Raw genomic sequence first — 17,713 nt, 5'->3', positions numbered from 1 at the left:
TCAGAATTCATCTCTGTTCTGTATCTTTAACAGGAGCATCTCTTCTCTGTTGCTGCTGTCACCAACACTGCCCAGGAAGAGACAGAAATGGACATTCATGTATTCACAGCATCAGCCCCAAGCTGCTCAGCTCCTTTCTGACAGAAAAGTGAAGGGCTCTACCCTGGGAACAGATGGAGAGGTGAGAAAAGCTGCAGGATTTTTGTGTCAATATCCAAGCGAAAGGCAGGGCAGGCAGAGGATCCCTGCGAAGGACCAGGGGGTGAGTGCAAACACAGCTGAAGCTCGGACCTGAAACGTGGCTCCCACTCACCTGCACCTTTGTTCAGCCAAGCCCTCGTGCACTCCCCAAACTGCACAAATCATCCTTCACCCTCCTGCAACCCAGGGGCTGAATCACAGCAGGAAGAAGCAAAACTTTCAGGGTATTTCCCAAGCAGCGGAAGAAGCGGGGCAGAGGCTGGGGGAGGTGGTGGGGACAAGGGCTGAGGCCCTGCAGGACAGAAACCTGATGCAAAAACGAGCTGCTTCTGTTACAAAAGTTTCAGCAGCTCATCAAGAAGTTTATAATTTGGGCGGTGGGGAGAGGGAAGCATAAACCAAAATAAGCAAACACAGCACTGAAATACAGTGAGTGCAAGAACCTCACTTATCAATTATCCACTCCAGTGTTCACAGAAATTTCATTTAAAATATAATGAGAACACTAAAAAACTCTTACCTTGGCATAAAAGATCTCTCATCAGTGTTAGCAGCTCTACTGAAGGTTCTTCCAGGCTCCCCACAAGGAACTGAAAAAAGAAGAATTAAAAAAAGTTAATCATTTTTCAAGTGTCAGCATTTGCAAAGCATCTCTGCAGTGCTTAAGCCAAACCACCCTCCTCCTGTGGACTTCTCCTCCCTAGAATACTCCAAGGAAGACTTCACTTACAAAAGACAAACTCAAGTCAAACTAACCGTGTCTGAAGTTGCATCAAGTTCACAACTAATTTTAGAAGATGAAAACTTAGTACAGGAAGTACTACCAGAAAGACAGGAGAAAGATTTAGAACAGTCCAATGTCTCGATGATGTTACAGGGGGGAAACCATCGCTTATCTGCTCCCAATCAGCACTGCCATGGTAAAATCCAATGCAACACCTCCAAAGCACAATTATTTTACGGAATCCATCAGGTTTGTGGCAGGGGGTGGAATGAGATGAGCTTTAAGGTCCCATCCAACCCAAACCATTCTGGGATTCCGTGACAGTCCTCAAGAGCAGAACAATTCCAGCAGCACCATCCCCCCGCCCCAGGAACCTGCTGGCTCCTTGTGCGAGAGTTTTAGAAGGTGGTAACACTTCCAGTATCCCAATCCTTTGTTCAGTAACACTGAACAGCAGCAGTACTGATACTTCAGACAGTTATCACAGCATTGGCTACACCCTGCTGCTATGACAGGCAAAGGGTCCTCTCATTTATAGGTTCAGCACTTTATCCTTTCTTTTCAAGGGATAAAAAAAGAATCAACTGTTCCTCTGGAATCATAGGAAGTTTAAATGAAAACTTAGTATGCTGGTTTTTTGAAAATAATTCTTTTTAGCAGCTCTGCAGTCACAGAAATCAAAATTGTTTAGAAACAGATAATGAAACTCTCATAATCCTTGTCAATTATTTTTCCAAGTATAAGAGAAAGCAAGACTAGAGGGCAGGGTTAGATGGGATATTGGGAAGGAATCCTTCCCCATGAGGGTGGGCAGGCCCTGGCACAGGGTGCCCAGAGCAGCTGCGGCTGCCCCTGGATCCCTGGCACTGCCCAAGGCCAGGCTGGACACTGGGGCTTGGAGCACCCTGGGACAGTGGGAGGTGTCCCTGCCATGGCAGGGGTGGCACTGGATGGGCTTTAAGGCCCCTTCCCATTCAAACCATTCCATGATTCCATGATTTTTTGTGAAGGTGCTGCCAGTCCCAGCTCCAGCACCGCAGACGGCAGCGCTGGCTGCACTTGCACTCAAAAAGCACAGCCCGAGTTTAAAAGAGGGTGAGAGAAAAGGAACAGAAAGAAGTGAGGCACGGAAAGGAGCAGCACAGAAACCACAGCATCAGTTCCTAGAGACAATGTGAGACGGCCTCTCAAGGTGCAGCTTCTACACCCACGTGCACTGTGAGCCTGAGGGGAATTTGCTCTCTGCTCTTCCCCAGAAAGGTGCACTGGGATAGAGAAAGATGTCCCCGGCAGAGAGGAGAGAGAGGCGGGGAGCAAGGACCACTCACCTGGCTTCAAGGAAGAAAAAAGGGAATAACTCCTTGCTTGCTCATCACTCACACCTCCCTCTTTCTGATTTTCACCAGAGGAAACCGGAATATGGAAGGTTTCCAAGGGAAAAGTGCCGTCAGCACTGTGCACATTTGGGAGAGAAGCACAGATGTCTCTGTGAACTCCAGCACCTCCACTCCAGGCTGGCTGTGCCACTCCTGTGGCCATGCCCTTCCCATTTCCCAAATGAGAGGCAGATTCTTGGGATGTTGCAGCCACACGTCCTGGTTATTTTTATCCTGGCAGTTAAATACTGAATCGTGGCTACTATAAACAAACCTGTTTAATTTTCAACTTGTAAATGTTCTCCGTGCCAGTTTTTTTCAGTTACTATAAACTAGGCCATGGAAAGGGGTGGATTTTCTTTTTTTAAAAGTGTCAACTAAACATTGCTCAACACTCTACCAAAATCCCTCCATTACTCAGAGCCATGTTGGCAAAACAAACCCAAACCCAGCACTTCTGCAAGGGGAAGATTTACAGTGATCAAAACCACACTTAAACTGACAGATTCCCTCCACAATAAAAAAAAAATCCAAACAAACAGAGAGAATGATACAGCAGTGAAGGCTGGAAACACCAGACCAAGGATCTCTCCTTGGCTTGAACCAGCCCAGCCGCCGTTCCCGGCACTGCCCAACGACAGCTCCACTCAGCACCTGCTCCCTAATTTGTTCTACACCATGTTCTGAGATATTAAATTATTCAATGAAGTCGAAAGCACATGAAATATTCCCCTAATGCTCATCAAAACTGTCATCAACTACGCAATGGTTACACACGAGCCGTGCCGGGAACAGGGATGTGCATCCCAAATGAAAGGGGGTTTGTCTGGGAATCCCACAGTTCATTAGCAGATACCACCCCTAAACAGCAGCAAGACAAACACTGTCATAGATCACCCTGTTAGTTAACAGGGAGTTTATTTAATTAATAAAAATCACTGCCATGGATTCACTTGCCAAGCCCCTTCCCCAAGGCTGTCAAACTCCTTGGCTCTAGGGTGCAGGGAAAACCTCCTCCACCTTTCCTGAGGCCAACAACACCAGAAAAATGAGAGGGAAGAGAAAAACAAAAGACTAAAAGACCAAACTAAGCAGAAAGCAGGACTTCAATGTGACTTCAAAATTAGTTTGACAAGCTTCCGTTCACAGACTCTGCATTTACTTTCTTACTCGTTATCACTGCGGTACCTGACACCAAAGTGTGTTTTACATATTAACATTACGTAAGAGGTAACATTTTATAATTTGTGCCAGGAATCTCAGCCTCAGTTTTGTGATTTTAATAGTAAAATCATTACCATTTCCACTGACTGCTTTCAGCATCAAATCAAATACCCGTCAAGGCAACAAATGTGTAATTAGCTATGCACAAGCGTGTTGTAGGGTGAGTCATGACCCCACTATGGTGCATTCCTGATGCTGGAACATGCACACTGACCCTTGTCCAAGTCATCAGCAACTTAAGTCTAAATATATTTTCCTTTTGTTTTTTGCATAACAAATAACCCCAAAAAGACACAGCAAGAAGCACACACAGAAAACAGAGATGGTGACAAGCCAAATAAGCAACCAGGTATTTGAGAACACAGGAGAACAACGACACCGGCCAGAGGTGTTATCTGAAGAGTTCTATCAGGAAAGGCAAGAGAGCAGCCGTCAAATCTTGCATCTATTCCCAAAAACTCAAGGCCCAGCATTCACATCCCAATGACCACTTTCTCAATCACTCCGCATCCTCCACGGTGCGTTGGGAGGTTCCTGAGCAAGGGCCAAGGCCATAAAAGCCTGGGCGAAGAGTAAAGTCCTCCAGCAACAGAGCCCTTCCGACTCCAGTGTTGTGCTGAGCTGGAGCTTTGAGCAAATTAACTGCAGCCCACACAAACAAGGCAGAGAAACAAACTTCTTGGAAAACAGCAATAATTCTGTCATTGGAAATAGTCATTTTGTGCACAAACACTCTGGGATTGATCCTCCTCAGCCTGTAATCTTTTGTGCAATCAGCTTCACTCTGAACCTGGAATCAAATAACATAATCTTAACTTCTATGGAAGTGACTGCCTAATTATTCATTGGAAACTGCTTTGCTGTAGAAGCTCTCCAGGCAAGGAACAAGGGCTCTGGGCAGCTAAAGCCTGCCATGCTGAAACGGCTAATTTATTTTTTGTCCTATTGGTCTGCACTTGCAGAAAGTTGCTAGGGACATGTGCCAGCCAGACAAAGGCAGGGGAAAGGAAGCCAGCAGCACAACTCAAAGACCAACACAAACTGCATCCCCAAATTAGAACAAAGCGCTACGTCAGTGGCTGGAGTTGGCAGCCTCCCCTCCGGACGGACTGCGGCACTCTGCAAATTAATACTGACGAGCACCAAGCTGCAAACAGGACACAGCCACCTCAGCTCAGCACATCCAGGGCAAAACACACTTTTCTCAGTTACAAATATCTGAAGCAGCTTGATAGGAAGGATTGTGAGGTCACAGGTCCTCCCAAGCAACACCACAGCCGCATTCGCCATTTCTCCTTTTCCCACCTAGCCCTACTGGAGTAGTTCAGCAGAGGGGTTTACACCATTCACAGGAGTTCTCCACAGCTTTTTTTGGAAGAAAAAATGAAAAAAATACTTCCTTTTCCCCTTCCTCATCAGCCAAACATGTAAACGTTTACGGGCATCGCCATTAGACGCAGCAGCCGCTTAGGGGACCTCCTCCATCTGCTGTCTACCACATCCCCAACTTGCCACTGATTTTTAAGCCCTATAAAGTTTTTTATTCCTCTCCATTTCCTTTAGTGGAAAGAAATATCCTGACCTTTTATAAAACAGATTAAATTCCAGACAGACCCGAGGAGGCTCAATCATAGCAAAAGACCAACTCCATTCTACTTGGTAGGAATAATTTGTTGTGCTGATAGTAGCTTGGCAACATTCGCCACTATTCTTCCTGGTTTATATAATTAAGAGTAAATAAGTGACATGAGGTAGATGGATTGTCACTGCAATTTCAGCTTGCACGTTAATTATTTCATTTCTGCAGCAGCAGTGACCAGACATTGGTCATAAAGCCCAGTTTGACCCTATTTGGTCTCCAGCATAAAAAATTTAATGGAGAGGAGAAGCTTCCAGCCCACTAGGGGTTCTTTGAAACTTCTCATTAAAATTGGAGAGGTTTAAACTGCTCTTCCCATGTATTTCAAACTGACATTGGGTAGGTTAAGATTAGATATTGGGAGGAAAGTCTTTACTTAAAGGGTAGTGAGTCCCTGGCACAGAGAAGCTGTGGCTGCCCTATCCCTGGAAGTGTTCAAGGCCAGGCTGGAGCACCCAGGGACAGTGGAACGTGTCCCTGCCCATGGCATGGGGTGGCACTGGATGAGCTTTAAGGTCCCTTCCAACCCAAACCATTCCATGATTCTATGATTTACACCCACCAGCGATAAATCCTAAGACTAATACCAAGCCCCTAAACATGGGGCACTTCCCAGCCCTACAGGAGACCGGGCTAACTCACAAATTCCAGAAAATATTGAGATTCTTTAAATCTCCCTGGCACAGCTGCAATAATCAGTGTGTGTGTGTGTTTATACACTGGATCTGCCCGTGCAGCCCGTTCTAAAGGTCAGCTTTGCATGTGCAGCCCAGAGATTTTCACTTGCCTGGTGTGTGGCAGCCACAAGCAACCAAACCCCCCCCACCCCGTTCCCACGCAACTGCCGCTCATTAAACGCCTCTTTTAACAACGATTTTCAGAATGAAAAGCCCCACTGACCATATGGCCACTTATTAATACTACATTTGTTTATCAGTTTAAATAAACCCCCTACAGCAATGAGTATCCACGTAATGAGGACTTAAACGCAGCTAACAACGGATGTGTTTTAGCACTGCCAAGTAGGACTGCACCTCCTGAATGCTTTTCACGGCAGATTTTAAGGCTTGATAGGTACCTGAATAGCAGTAAGTGCACAGAATTAACTTCAAATAGAGGGGAAAGTAACAGTTTCATTATGTTTCGTAAAGAAATGAAGTTATTTAATGTGGTGCTTAATCCTTCAGTATTTAGCTCAGCCCCTTAATGCTGCTTCCTGGAACCTTGGGGCAGAGTGGGGGTGGAAACTGAATTTTCTTCTACAGCGAAAATGAAACTTTCTTCTGTGCGAAGGTTTTGACTGAAGGAATATTCAAATAGTTATTAACACTTCAGTGCTGGAGTGAGAGCTTTGAGGCCAGGGGGGTTTTAACCAAACCACTGCCAGACCTGGACTCTGCACTGGGGCTTCTCTGAAGTTTTTTAATCCTCCTGAACCTGCTTAAAAGGGCAAAACTCCTTTGACAATTCATCCTGGAATTTCCTTTAGAGTGAATAAAAGGTGACATTAAAGGAAACAGCTCTGATAGTTTAATCATTTTTATATGAGCCATTTCAGTATTTATAGGTCAAGCTTGATTACAACCAAAATAGACAATTATACAGCTGCCTTTAAACAGCAACAACCCCCAAGCCCAGGGGCAGCTGGAGTCCTGCTCCCAGAAGAGGGGCTGTGTTTGACTCACACGGAAGGGAGGACACATCCTACCCATGAGCAGCACTGGCATCAGCCAGTCCTTCCCCTCCACCTCATCAACACTATTCAAACAGGAACAAAAAAAGTCTTATTTTTAGAATGTGTCTTTGAAATGATAAGGCATAGGGCAAAAGGAAAAAAATCATCTCTCCCATATTAGTATGTAAATTTGTCAAACACATGGCCTGGGGACAGCCGGTTCTGCACTCTGAGCAGGACCTGAGAACACACCACACTTCACTGGGGTGTTAATTGCCATCTCCCACAATTTCTGTGCTTTCCCCGTGGTGAGGACAGCTTCCCACCAAAGTTAAAACTCCCAGTCATCTGTTTTTTCTAGAGTAAATCTGCAAATACAGCATCAGCCAAACCTGTGCCCGCAGCACAGTTCTACCATCACTGGTTCAAAGAAAGTTCCTGAATATATTTCAACTTCTGCCCATAGAGATGCAGTGGACGTGACCTTGGCATGAAAAGGACAATGGAAGAACTTACAGCATCCCAGCTCTGCAGACACAACTTCATTCTTCTGACACCTGCTAAGCCACCCCAGCACCCAGCTCAAGTTTGCTTTTGGGCTAAATGGATTTGGACTCGATACTGTGTTTATGACCAGGATTTGGGCAAACAGTTCATTTAACAGAGGCTGCAAATACTGAAAATTACAGAATAAAGGACAAGACCCACTTTCTCAGAATCACACCACCGAGGAAGGTGCCCTGGAGCATTACAGTATCTGTTTGATCATTTCAAATGGGATTCCTGAAAAAGCTTTGACTGCATTCTAGTGATCAATATGCCAATGCAGTGTATTCACAAAACAAGGCAAAGCTGTAATAATATTGTAATCTCCACAACTTCATAAGTGATCTGATGAGTTAAAAGCCCTAAATGCATAAATATTTCATGAGAAAGGCTGTCTGGAACCACTTCAGTCGGTATCTTTAATGTTATTTTCAGCTACAATTACTGTTACAATCTACAGCAGAAAGCAACAATTGCCTAAATTTATCTTCACCCTTATTTACTTCATAAATCCATCAAGATTTTTGTTCTTCAGGCCTGATACCCAGTAACTGTTACTCAGCACAGGACTAACAAACACATCAAATCTCAGGGTAAAACAAGATGTGCTGGAATGAGACTGTTACACAAAAAAAGGAGAATTGCGCCAGAAATAGCTTTGCCCAGTGAACTATGAGTTACTTTTAACTATCACGTGGTGAGTGGCATATAAAAAGATATTATTCTGCATGTCAGCTGTCCGTAATGAAAGTTTTCCTCTTCTCAGCTGCCCCTCCCTACAACTTCAAGTTTATTTGCATGAGAGAAAAGAATATTACATAAAAATACAACATAAAAGGCACTGCAACCAATACATCCAGCTGAACTGCTCCTCCCACCTCCTCCGTGCTTTCCAGATTAAGGGTCTATTTCCAACTAAAAATGTGAGAAATGCCTGATTCCAAACAGATTCTTCACTTGGACAAAAACCTACAGCAGCCTTCCTTCCAGCGGCAGGGAGCAGTCACAGCCCCAGCTGCAGCCAGAGATGCTCAGATCCATCACGAGCAGATTGCACTGCCCTGAGTTCACACGCAATACCCTGATTTAAACATGACAAGTTCGCATTTTTTCAGTATTAGAACACTGCAGAACACAACATCATTGAATCCAACAAATATTTCAACTAAAAACATTCCAGCCAGCCTTGAGTCTGCAGTTGTAGCCACTGACAAGTGAAATGCAAGTGTCTGTTTTCCTGCAATGCTCCAGCAAGCAGCAGTTATGCAACACAGCCCCTTGACAAACACACTACTAGTTGCAGTACATTCCCAAAAAGCAGGGGGTTTGACAAAGCAACAATCACCCATTACAGAAATGCTCATCCTGCTCATTACATCGAGCATATTTCTCAGTGTATTTTGCCTCACTGAAGTGATGAATAAAGATTTTGTTTCAGCCCTAACACAGCCACTGCTGTGGGCACATCCAGACCTCTCGCTTCAGTGCCCCAGATGGATTTAAGTATTTTCCATCTTATCAATATTCAAAATAAATAACAAACCACAATGCCTCGGGCCACCTGCTCAACAGGACTGCCATTGCCTGGCTCCCCACATTTTAAGTTAAACAAAGTCAAACAGGTGAAAAAGCCAAGACAACCACCTGCAGCCATGGGCTGTGAGCAGCCCTGGAGATTCCTCTTTGGCTGTTTGTCCTGTTACCTGCTTCTTCCCTGGTATAAAAGCCCTGTGCAGGGTAAGACTTCCCCCTCAGACAGGTGATTTTGTTATCAAAAGAAAGCAACCAGCAGTTTTCAAAACATACCAAGTCTGCTTTTGTCAGCATCTGGATTTCTCAACCAAAAAAAATCCAATCCGTGCCTTTACCTGGGTTCAGGTCAAGCCACTGCAGCTGCAGTGAGGAAGTGCCTGTTCAGGTAGAGCAGGTATTTCCCAACTCCCAGCACCCCATACCTGCTGGAGCACTCGCAGCAGGGAGCAGAACACACATCAAAACATCAAAACACCGTCTTTATGTGGCCACGTCGGGGTTCAGCAGAGCCACCCGACCTGCTCCAGAAGCTGACACGGTGAGAAAGAGCCCCAGCCCTGCCCTGGGTACTGCTGCCACAGGAGGAACAGAATCAGGCAGTTCTGAGCTCACCTTCACCCAGGTGTGCTGCCTGCTACAGGGCTTTGAGTGCAGCCTGCCAACAGAAAAGTTACAGACCCCAAAATGACTGGAGATCCACATTACGGATGGGTTCTGGTGTCCCATTTCTTCCCACACACGCCCCAAAGGATCTTCCCACAGCACTGGAATGCAATTTAAGTTTAAGCACAGCATTTCTGATTAGGAATGTAACACTCAGTGGCTCCTCCTTGAGCACCACCCTTCTTCCCACAGCCTCCTCATTTTAATTTCGTTAAATGGATTACTTTAGACAACCTTAATTATTGCAGTATTTGCAAGGGAAGAAGTGATCTCTCAGTAACCAGTTCCTGTCCCTTTGCAGATCAAAACTTGTTTCATAGCAAACCTGGGAGTGACATGGCAGCAGAGGTGCAGCACAAAGTGCTTCAGTGTAAAAACCTGGCCCAGGTGTGTCCTGACTGATGCTCTGCTGTCACTGGGTCCCTTTTTCTTCAGAGGGGAGCTCATAAAACAGGCATTAATTAACAAAATTATGCTATCACAGGAAATAACAGGAAGCTTCTAATAATGAGCCATTTAGCTCTGAAGGGCTTCAGTCAGACATGTCAAACCAGCTCACAGAGGATGTCAACAGTCACCAGCAACAAGCACAGCCAGCTGAAAAACAACCAGGGGAGACCCTCAATTTGTTGCAACAGAAAGGCAGCTCAATGGAGCTCCCATAAATGCAGGCTGGTTCTTGCAAATAACAACCTGCTACCTCTGAGGACAGAGACCAAATGTCACCTCTTTGGTATTATTCTGGCAGCCAGAATAAGCCACAGGTCACGTTCTTCCCAGTTGTCACAGGCAAGCACAAGGCTGAAGGATGCTGCCCTAGCTCAGATGTGTCAGGAACTGCAGTTTCTTGTTCTCTTCTCAACTCCCTCCCTCCATCAGCAGCGGTACTGGCACAATAAAAGTGTATCTTCCTCATGCCTACTTTAATCCTTTCTCTTCAGGTTCAACAGTTCAACAGTTCTTCACTTAACCAACACAGATGGCTTTTTCACTCTAATATTTGTGCTGGAGACACTAAAACTGTATCAGTCGGACTCTACTGGGTTCTTGCTTCCAAGAGTTCCTGAATGCTCAACAGTAAAAGCTCACCAATGGGAAAGCAAAGGAGTTCAATCTCTGACTTGCCTTACTCACCTCACAGCGCAGCTGCAGAGGCTGAGTATCCCACTACTGCAGAAACCAACCACTCTGGGAAATGTCTTACCCACAAAAACCGGGCCTCTCCTCCTGGCCTGACCACTGCCATCCATCACCTGTATAGGGAGGATTGGCATAAACTCATCTTCACAACTTCATGCTCTATTTCACCATTTTTATTAACTGAAATGTACTGAACTTGATTCTACCTCCCAGCACCTGCAGGGAGCTGACGGGAAGGATGGAGAGGGACTGTTTACACCTCACACAAGTTTTAACATCTGAACAAGATAGGCTGGACCAAGTAAGAGAGCTCAGCAAGATGAACAGTTCTTTCAGAAAACTTTGGGACATTCTTACTTATCTCTGCCATTAGGTGTCATGTTTCCAGCAGCAGCAACTTTCCTAAAGTGCCAACACAAATGCCTACAGGAAAATCTGACCCTGGAATTTAGGAGCACTCCTTTCAGAAGATATTTCTATTAAAATTCTGTTTAATTTCCCATCCACTACTAAATAAAAGAGTAAAAGCAAATCAGTAACTACTTCAGAGCTCAACATAAAATGAATTGAGGCTTTACTTTAACTGCCATCCTCACTACCTCATCTTCAAAAAATAACCCAACATGCCCCAAATCAAGGCCAGAAAATCCAAATACAACCCTAGGACTTCACCAAGTTTTAAAAGCAGTGTCTCTCTTGCATCTGCTTCTGCAGAATTAAATACACAAAGTTATAAGAAGTGATTGATGTTCAACATTAATGTGGCCCATCAGAAATTAAAAGAAAGTGATAAAATAGGAAGTCTCCCATATTACCCTAAAACCCGAAAGTTTTGATCAGGATCCACAGCCAGAGCCAGCTGAGCTGATTTCAGCAAGGTTGAAACTAACACTGGATCAAGGATAATCCTGAACTTCAAACAGCTACACATAAAAAACATTTTGAATATAAAGCCTAAAGATTTGAGCTTACATATGTTCAAAAGATTCACTTTGTTTTCTCTAGGAAAACAGATAACATGTTCCTGTTGTCAGAGTATTAGGATTCCTCTTGAAGATGTTTTTTTTTAAGTCTGCAGAGTTGCACAGAAGCAATCTGTTCTCTAAACACTGAGCACAAGTTCCAAGTGCCACCAAGTGCACTGTGCACGTGCAGGGTACAAGAAAAAGCCCTGCAATATAAAGTACAAACAAATGCTTGGAGTTGTTTATGCCCAGGACGATGATTCAATATACAATTAAAACTTCTATGTTCAAGTACATCCACATGTTACACTCTTGCTATTTAATTACTTTCAGTTTTTTTAAGAACAGTCCTCAGACTGGCTGAGCAGCCACGAAATGTATCACTAATAACCTATGTCTGTATATTTGCACCTTATGGTTTCAAATATAAACTGTTTCGATGCTCTGTGTAAACATGAGTCTCCAAATAAAAGCATTAACCTGTCACTGGACTTAGGCTGTGCGAGTAATTCAGCCCGTTTGGCAGGGAGATCCTCTCAAAACCTTCAGCAAAGCTACTTACCCTAAAAGCAGCCACGCCAGAGCCAGGACACGTGATGGCAGCCAGCGCTCAGCGCCCTGGCAGCCCTAGGGGTGACAGCCCGGCTGTGGCACCGCCGGGCCCGGATGGCACCGAGGCTTCCTTTGCACCGCCGTGGTCCCCTCGTCAGAGCCCTACAGCCTCCTGGGCACCCCCACACACGGGCTGTGAGCAGGATCTGCTTTTAAGGGGGACAGCTCAGCTCCCTGAGGAGGATCTGAGGAACACAAACACTGAGTCGCAAGCACTGCGCACGAAAACAGATTATTTTTAGAAGCGGTGCGAGCACAGCGCTTCCTGACGACTCCACCTTGAAGAACGACAGACGCTCTGTCACCCTCCATTCCAAAAGCAGGATTTCACAACTTCTGCTACCTGCCACAACAGAGAGAGGCAAGGGACAATCTGCCGAGAACGGCAAGTAACAATTTCCCAGTTTATAACTTGGCACTAAGAACTTCTGTTGGTATATGCTGTCAGTCCTCACTCACGTCGATAAATCGATGCCTTTTTTCCTGCCACAGGGATGAACAGAACATTAAATGTTTTTATTTATGACACTGATTTTTTCCATAGCAACCGGATGTGAACACGGCATTCCCAGCGCAATGAAGTCACTATAGCAACGTGATAATGATGTCAGAATAATCAGACAGCATTTCATACTCGTGAAATACATCACTTCTGTGAATTCAGAAAGTTGCAGAGACCACAAAAGCAAGAGAGCTCCATCTGGAACTTCCCTTTAACTTGCCTGGTTTTGGATAACTTCTCATTAAAGGCACAGAGCTTTGCTAATGCACCATTTTCTGTTTCTCCAAGCTTCATCCATTACTTCCTGAAAGTCTCACAAATTCCCACATTAAAATCCTTTCAGATCCGAGGATCTGCTACACCAGGGAGAATCACTGACACACCATTTCAGCATGAAAAAAAGCAATGACACAAATCACAACAATGAAACATTTCACAGCAGACAGGCACCGTCAACTCAACAGCCGCTTTCCTCAACTCTTCAGATAGTCTGATGTCTCTTTACGTGAAGCAACACAACTACTCAGAGAGAATTACAACAGCAACAAAAATTACAGAGTGCCAATACAATACTCCGAAGGCAGACAGGTGTTTTCAAGTCAAACAACTATTTTAAGAAATATTATCTCCCCTGTTAAGCTACTGAAAGGAAAAAACCCAGAATGTTCATGTTTTGCCCTTCCTGTTTGCAGCTCTTTCCAAGCTGTGAGCAAAGCAAAGCCCAATTCCAGCTCTGTGTCAGTCGGAATTGACTCGCTGTGTCCAAACCCCAACCCTCCCGCTGAGGAAGCTTCGCAGGAACCCCTGCACCAAACCCAAACATTCTGTACCTCAAAATATCACAAGCAAAGACACCAATTAAAAAGAAGTATCTAAACACCAAAGTTTCCCTATGCAGAGAACAGTTGCTCTTTGAAGCGACTGAAGAAGTGCAAGAAACCTTTTCAGAGCTGAGGTGGTCCGAGACAACCAGTCCGTGAAAGTGGAGGGTGAGGATGGGCCGGGGAATGAGGATGGGCCGGGGGATGAGGACGGGCCGGGGGATGAGGACGGGCCGGGGGATGAGGACGGGCCGGGGGATGAGGACGGGCCAACCCGTTGTTCCATGCGGCTCACGAGGGGCTCCCCCTTGGCTTGTCCCACCTGCCCAAACCTCCTGCCGCCCATCCGGGCCGGCGAAGCGGAGCGGCCGGTGAAGCCTGTCCCAAGTCCTGCCGTGCCCTTGCCCTCGTCCTGCATCCCTCGGTCCCAGCCCGCCCTCCGTGCCTCCAGCCTTTACCTCCGGTGCTCCTCGGGCCCCGCACAAGCCCTTGCGCCCCTTCCCATGGCGCGGAGCAGCGAGCACGGGACGCCCCGCACACACCTGGCCCCGCGAACACCACAAGAATTCCGGTTATCTCCCGAGCTCGGCGACACGCTCGGCGGCGCGCAGCCCGCCCGCTGCCGCGCAAGATGGATGTCCGGCGGGGCTGGGACGGGACCGGCCGGGGCAGGACGGGGCCGGGGCCGGGGCCGGGGCCGGGGCTCAGCCGCCTCCCCCTCGCTGCCGGCCGGGCTGCGGGGAGGGAGCGCTCGGCGCGGCCCCGCTGACACCGCCCGGCCCCGCCGGACTCCGGGCCGGCCCCTGCCCCGCTCCGCCCGCCCCGCGCGGCCCCGCGGCCTCGCCAGGCCCCGCCGGGACGGCCGGACCCGCCGCTTCCCCCGCTGCCTCCCCCGCTCCGGCCCGCGCCCCGCCGCGTTCCCCGCTCACCGCTGCCCCCGGGCCGGCTCCCGCCGCCGCTCGGCTCCCCCGGTGCGGGCTCGGGGCTCGGAGCTCGGCTGCTGCTCTGCGCGGCGGCGGCGCCGCGTCCGCTCCGCCCTCCGCGGCCGCGGCCCGGGGAGGAGCCAGCGGGGCGGGCGGGGACGGACGGGGCCGCCGGGCCCCGGCAAAAGTTCCGGGAGGGCCGGGGCAGGTGCGGGGCTCTGGGCGGTGTTGGTTCTGTGTCGGGAATGTGCGTCCAGCGGGACCGAGCAGGGCTGTCCCGCGGGGCAGGCACGGGCCGGGGCTCTGCGGGCGCTGTGTCCAGGACTGGGCCCCTCGTGCGGGGGCTGGAGCGTGTCCAGGGAAGGGAGCGGAGCTGGGGAAGGGGCTGGAGCACCAGGAGCGGCCGGGGGGGCTCAGCCTGGAGCAAAGGAGGCTCAGGGGGGACCCTGTGGCTCTGCACAAGTCCCTGACAGGAGGGGGCAGCCGGGGGGGTCGGGCTCTGCTGGCCGGGAATAGGGACAGGAGGAGAGGGAACGGCCTCAGGCTGGGCCAGGGGAGGGGCAGGATGGACATCGGGAGGAACTTCTCCAGGAAAGTGTGGTCAGCAAACAGCAGGGACCAAGCGGGTAACTGGGCTGAGGGTGTTTCCATATGGAGATGATGCTGCAGCAGTCACGCATGGGACAGGACAAAAGCAGCTCCGAGGTCACCAAGCGCTGACACCACAGGGCTCAGGACCAGCACCACATCACCTCCGCCCCTTAAAAAGTTTTTCTTGAAACACAGCACTTAGAAGTGTAGGGGGTTTTATTTATTTTTTCAGAAAAGCATAAAAATAAAGAACTGTAACATTGAAGTGAAATACGCCTGTGATCAACAATAAACACAAAATGCAGGAAGAGGAAACGGCACATAAATGTCCTGATGGTGTTTTTGTCACTGAGGGTTTGTGAATGACAGCAGCCACACAGAGAGGATCGGGTCAGAAGTCCAGCACAGTCACTGCGTAGGGTCTCATGATCTGGGAGATCGCTTCGTTAGCCCCGACTTAAGCTATAGTTCAGCTCTAAACTACACACTCCAGAAAAGCTAATGTCAACAGTCAATAAATTTCAAGGGCTTTTTGTCCTTGTTAAGAATGTATAAATACCCCAGGAGGAGCTGTAGTTGCTTCCGTGATTTCAATGGCATCTCTCCATGAAATGCAGAGGGATCTCTCGTGTTTCCAGGCAGTGTCACCTCCTTACATAACCAGGGACAGGACGAGGACTGCAGCCACCACCTCTGGGGACGCTCCTGGTGAGGCTGCAGAAGACGGTGCCAGAGGCAGCAGCAGCACACCCTCCCCACACTCCTCTATCACCACTTGCAAAACTTCGGGGGCACAAGCAGATTTGTTGAAGTCTGAGGCTACAGCAACAATATTTTAGCAGTCATACTGCCTTTCATCCAGAACTCCAACAAAAATGCTAAATATTACTTGTCTGGCTGTACAGATGAGAAAACAAAGATTACATTACTTATCCAAAATCCCCAGCAAGCGAGCGGCCAGGAGACACACAGAGCTCAGAGTCCCCACTCACCCTCTCTCATTGAAACTGCTCCAGTTCTCCCTCTCACAGCTTTGTGTGTGCAGCAGAAATAAATACACAGCGCAGAATTTTGCTTCCAGGTACAACTTGTGGCTGCTGATACTGATCTGTAAATCCCTGTTTTTATGGCTTAAGAGGTGTCTCCTTCCCTGGGGACCACCGTGCTGGGAGTGAGCAGGTGAATCACTGTTTGATTTGAATCGCTAGAGGCAGGGCGATGTCAGCAAAGGATTTCCACACTTTCTGTCTCTGCAGGACTTGGCAGCCTCAGCAGTGAGAGGCTCAGTCACACTGGGACAGTCGGTGTGGCAAAAGCATCTGCCTTGAAGGATGCTCAGCCACTTGTTTCTTCAGAGTACAAAAATTATCGTGAAATCTGTGAACTTAGGAAGTTACTAGCTCGATGTTTAAAAACATGAGGCTGTGTCTGGAAAACAAGCAGGGACAAAATATCACCAGTAATTTCTGTTTTAAAAGCTGTGCAAAAACATCATTCCTATGGGCAGAAACTGCACAGGGATGAATTCCTATAAGAGGCTCAGTGTGCATGGAGATGTTTGAGAATTCTGCAAGGTTTTACCCCAAATTTCCTTTAAAATTAAATCTGTAACAAACTTTGCCCCAAATATCAACACATTTGCAGCTTTTCCCACTCAGCACTGACTGAAGAGTTTTATTGTATCCAAGGAATCACACACTTATCAATTTCATGGCTTGTGGACCATCTTCCAAGTTTCAGAACAATAAGGGTCCAGGCACACTGAGGACCTGACTCAGCAAGGCAGAGCTCCTGTTTGGTGTCTGTTCTGGGAAGGTTGACTTTTTTCCCCATTTTCTGCAGGTTTGAGTGGAAGCTGATAACATTTATAGCTGAGTCAGACTTTGCAAGTACATGAAATTAGATCTGGATGAATGTGAACCTGGTTATGAAAAGATTAGAAGGGGAGAAGCAGGTCCAAGTTCAGCTGAAATCAGAGGCACTTTTCCTAATGACTCCAACAAGGGGTAAATCTGGATCTCCGTTTCTCCCAGTCCCAGATTCTGCCCTCCTTCAGGCAGACAGATGCAGCTCCTCAGACAGAGCTGTTTCACTCCTGTGCTGCTGCTCCTTATCTCTGGTACAGCAGGGGATTGCTCGTCAGCAAATCCAGTCTGTCAACAGGGTGTTAAATCCCGTGTCCACACCTTGTCTCTCCCTAGGTCCATTTCCCCATTTCTAACAAATCCCATTATTTCAGGGACATCTCCAGGGTGACTGACAGCACTGACACCTGCCCGGAGGGCTGGGACCTGCTGACATCCCCAAAACAGGGATTTCTACTCCACACCAACTCAGCAACAACACAAGGTTATGAGGCAAAGAGAATCGATTCTCTGCATCCTGTCACATACAGGACACAGCCTGTAATGTCCTGGATACAGCCCAGAAATCCAGTGACCCTTCACATTGCAGTTTTATTTTAAAAATAGTGTAATTTATCACAGCCCATCTATTTACACAAAACAGGGGTTACCACAATAACTTTTTTCCCAAACTCTGAAATCTAAACCCGTTCATATTAAATCATACCAAGATT

General features: G+C 47.5%; 1 protein-coding gene across 2 annotated transcripts in view; it reads right to left on the bottom strand.

Moving 5' to 3' along the window:
• RAP1A (RAP1A, member of RAS oncogene family) overlaps positions 1-14,653 on the bottom strand; it is a 30,907-nt gene extending 16,254 nt beyond the window's left edge. Inside the window, exons 1-2 of one of the 2 annotated variants that reach the window (XM_048327976.1) lie at positions 14,551-14,653; positions 722-791 (exon numbers count right to left, since the gene is read on the bottom strand). The gene's annotated coding sequence lies outside the window, so the exon portion shown is untranslated. Of the gene's footprint in view, positions 1-721; positions 792-14,163; positions 14,249-14,550 lie in introns of those variants that run through there. The other variant, XM_048327977.1, reaches the window with a different exon arrangement.
• Positions 14,654-17,713: the final 3,060 nt, after the last annotated feature.

Source organism: Corvus hawaiiensis, chromosome 24 (genome assembly GCF_020740725.1).
Source record: "Corvus hawaiiensis isolate bCorHaw1 chromosome 24, bCorHaw1.pri.cur, whole genome shotgun sequence".
Classification (NCBI taxonomy): Eukaryota; Metazoa; Chordata; class Aves; order Passeriformes; family Corvidae; genus Corvus; species Corvus hawaiiensis.
The sequence above is the reverse complement of the archived record's forward strand: the minus strand, read 5'-3'. Positions and strand labels throughout refer to the sequence as shown.